Genomic DNA, 4420 nt, shown 5'->3' with positions numbered 1-4420 from the left:
CACATTGAAGCAGCTGTGTCTACAAATTCGTCGGATTTGGAGGTCTCTGCCGAGAGAGTACGCGGAAAAACTCGTCGAAAGCATGCCTTCGAGGTGCCAGGCATCTGGATCTCAAAATTTTCGCCTCGAAAGATATTCCGAAGGATTATCCCTGGAATAATCCGGGACATAAATGGTGTCAAATCGAATATCCCGGGATATCCTATTGCTGTGAGGGGTACATAAGACTGTTCCATATTTGATAAATAACAGTTCTAGAACTGTTAAAAAATTGTTATAGAACTGTTATAGAATTGTCCTAGATTTTTTACAATGCAGCGTACCAAAGTTCTAGAATTGTTACAGATCGGTTCCCAGTGGGCGCAAAATTTGGCGACGTCTTCACGACATCGTTACGACATCTTTACGACAACTGTACGACATCCTATGTCCATGTCGTCTCGGTGTCTTTGCGCTGTCGTAAAGACATCGTCAGATCATACGACTTATTTACGATATCGTAAAGGCACCTTAACGACATGGCCATAGGATGTCGTAAAGTTATCGTAAAGATGTCGTAAAGATGTCGTAAATACGTCGCCAAACTTTGTGCCCACTGGGTTCTCACATCGTTCTAGAATTGTTAAATATTTGTTATACAACATTTGTAATTGAGTTTCATGGGAAGAAAGAAGTGACAGGGAGCGACCTGGAAACACGTCCAACCAACTCGAAGGCTAGAACAGTAATTTCTCCTAAATTATAGTTTATTGCATCACAAGCAGGGATAGGTGCGTCTTTTGACGGGTAGCTAATGTTCACAGGACGAATAGTAAAAACTATGGCCTCCAGAGTAAAAATCCTTTGACTTGAGTTCGACTTGGTTATGTCTTGAGTTAGTCTCCAAGACATCGATGTCTATCTGAATTTCAAAACTGAATCGAGACATGGGCCTGCGCCTTACTTTTATGACCAGGATAGGTAAAACGGCGTTTATTCGTCTCAAGTCGAGCCTTGTCTTGGTTAAGACGACGTTTTCTTCAATCAATAAGAGCCTTGTCTTAGCTGAGATTCTCGAATCTTTTTTGGCTCATAAATAAGATTAAAACTGACGATTGAAAAATTTTAAATTATTAAATTAGTTTTTTTTTTTAATTTAAAAATTCAGAATCGGTGGGTCTGAACGAGTGTAACCCTTAACAATTGTTTTCAAAAAAATAAAAATTGTAACTTTCTAGAAGGAACTCCTAAGCCGTTAGAAATACGTAAAAACAATCAACATTTTCGGTATCGTCGTCAAACAAGTATAATACAAATAACAATCCGTAAATAAGTTGATTAAATATATACACTGTAAAAAAAAATCTATTAAATTTCACATCTCTGGTGGATGAAAATAAAAGGACCCTCGTGTATCGGAGTAACTTTAAGAATCTGTTGTGATATTCCAATTCGGCCGATAATTTTACACGCGAAAATGTAAAATTCATTATGTGAAAGAATAAAATAAAATAAAATTGATCAGGGCGACAGGTTTCGAACACTCGAAAGTTCAAACTTCGTACAACTTCATGGAGATTGAAGAAACATAAGCCGGACACGTAACCACTTATCTAAAACACATAATATACTATGGGTATTTTTTATGTTTAAATATTCCGTAACAAAAATATGAAATATACGTTTTGAATAACCGCATTTTTTCCGTTCCAATAGCAGAAAATGTAAAAGGCAAAATAGGAATAGCTCGAATTCGGTCTATTTTTGTGTAAAAGCTGTCATAAAAGTTGAACATAGCTGTCAATTTCCTCGCATTAAAAATAAAAATGCTCCAAAATGTGGGATGAAGGCATCGATAAACAAAGAACACGAGAGACGCTTTCGTACTCACATATTATTTGATTAATTATTCTGAATTTTAAATTAACTATAAATAAAAAATGTTACAGTTTCCGACAGAGTAAAATTAAAGATCTTTGGTAAAATTAAAAATCTCGATGTAGTTTTCAATCACAGGAAAGTGATTTTACCGACGCATGGTATTTTTCACGCTGCGACTGTATTTTCCCTTCTGAATGTAAAGTTCGTACGAGGGAATGTGTAATTTTATTTTTATCGAGTGTGTAATATTACACTGCTGTTCGAGGGTCCTTTTATTTACATCGCTAGAGCATGTCTTGATTGGGACCAATTCAAGTAAATGTTTTTTGATAATGATGATGATAGTCACTGTCCGAAAATTCTTCTGTTTTCTTTAATCGTTAAATTTCTCGAAGGTCTGCTCATATTTATCTTTATATTTTTCGGGTAGTAAATTTTGGTTTGCAATTATTATAACACTTTGCGACGTAATTGCAGACTATTGATGATTTCATGGATTCTATTGCTCTAGATCAGCCCTGTGCATCGTCCCCACTTTTCTGATTATGCGAAGCTTACACAGGTTTGACTGTTTATATAAAATAATCAATTATAAATAAAATAAAATTCTAGAGAGTTAAATTCAAACTTTAAATGTAAGAATTTGAATTGTTATTTTAAGTAAAATTGTCGATTTTTTGGTGTAAATAACAGCTGAACAATTATTTATTTATGAAAAAGTCGAGTTAGTTTAAGAGATATTTTTTTAGAAGTTTTAAAGATTTAAAACTAATTTTACGCTTGAAAGGATTTTAAAAACTTTTCAAAACAATATACAGATTTCTAAAGATTTCAAAATTAAATTTTGAAGTTTTTTGAAGATTTTTTTACATTGTGAAATACATTTTTTAAGCTATTTAATATGTTAAGAGGTTTCAAGATGATACAAATGTTTTATTAAGATTATTGGAAAAATTTTAAACGATTTTTTATTTAATTAATAATTCTAAGAGAATATTTGAAATAGATTTCAAAACAATTTTTTATGTAAGAATAGCAATTTAACAATTATCTATTTACAAGGACCTTAAATTAAAATAATTTTGCTTCTAATTTAAAAAGTGCTTAATTAAAACAATGTTACCCCTGAATATTTAATGTTTTTTTTTATTAAAAATTGCTCAAAAACATATAATTTGGAAAATTTGTTGATTTCTTCTTCCATTCTTATCATTCGAAACAATGGCGTGAATTTAGGTTTTTTAAAATGTTTGAATTGTACAATTTATAAAAGTTTAACAATTTCAAAAGTACAAATAACAATAAATAATAAATTCAAAAGATTTCCATTTCAAGTGTTTCACTTTGCAGTTCAGCTTTTATAATTTCAAATGAAACAAAAATGTTAGCTTCAAGAGTTCGAACATTTTTGTTGTTCTTCGATTAAAACTTCCCCCTGAATTAATAATAAAAAATATTATATTATTATTTTATTTTAATAAATATTCATAACTGAGGATTTACAGATTTAAATCATTCATAATTTTTACAAAAATTGTATAGAAATAACAATTATTATAATTTAAAAAAATTATAAACTGTTATATTCTAACCATTATGTAATAAAAACACAAAATAAATTATAATAGAACATAAAATTTTAAATCTCATAATACTGATCCATATATTTAATTTTACTAAGATTGATCTGCTAGTTTTCGTGACGACTTTAGAATAACTAATTACTTTTGCCCTTATTATTAATAAAAAAAACTTATTTCCTGTCATAATTTAGCAACACTTTCAAGTGTTTTATTATTTTATTCGTTTTTCCTATGCATTGAAATACAAATGTCAGCCGTCCTGCACGGAGCGCCAACTTTTCTGTTGGAAAGTATAATATTTTTGATAGAAAAATTGAACTTAGAAAAAAGTGATGTTCCAAAATTAAATAATAAATACGTATTTGTAATGACTAGTAGTTTAAACAACATAAGTTGCAAAATAGATTAGAAAAATTACCGCTCTCAACGGAAAGGTGCAATAAGAGGAAAAACATTTGAATAAAGTGCTTCGCGACAGTTACCTTTTAATATGTTTTGTCACAGGAAAAAGTATCAGTTCTGCTGCCTCCGAGACCTGTGTTTGATTCCCACCAGCGCTACTTTCTTCTAACAGGATTTTGTTCTATTTCGGCTTTGAATAAAATATTAATATCTCATTCTAGGGTCGGTAGGGGTAAGCGTGATAACGAGAAAATTTGGAATGAAAACCAAATCAGTTATTAACTTTTTTTATTACAACATAATGATTATATCTTTTCTTATCCTTAGGAAAAAGATGGCCGTCATTAGTTATTGCTTTAATCAATTATTTTAGAAGAAACTGTTAACGAGAAATCACGTCACGTTAAAAGATAAATAAAGATAATGGCATATGTATGGTTTTTAGCTGGTGGGTTTTGTTATTTCATAAACTTTTGTTAAGGGCATGTGACACAGCTAAATACCTATATTACCGACCACAGTTTTTCAGTTCACTGAATGTTTTTTTGAACCTCAGAACTTTTTTTGTAAATAAA

Source organism: Belonocnema kinseyi, chromosome 1, assembly GCF_010883055.1.
Source record: "Belonocnema kinseyi isolate 2016_QV_RU_SX_M_011 chromosome 1, B_treatae_v1, whole genome shotgun sequence".
Taxonomy (NCBI): domain Eukaryota; kingdom Metazoa; phylum Arthropoda; class Insecta; order Hymenoptera; family Cynipidae; genus Belonocnema; species Belonocnema kinseyi.
Note: the sequence above shows the minus strand (reverse complement) of the source record.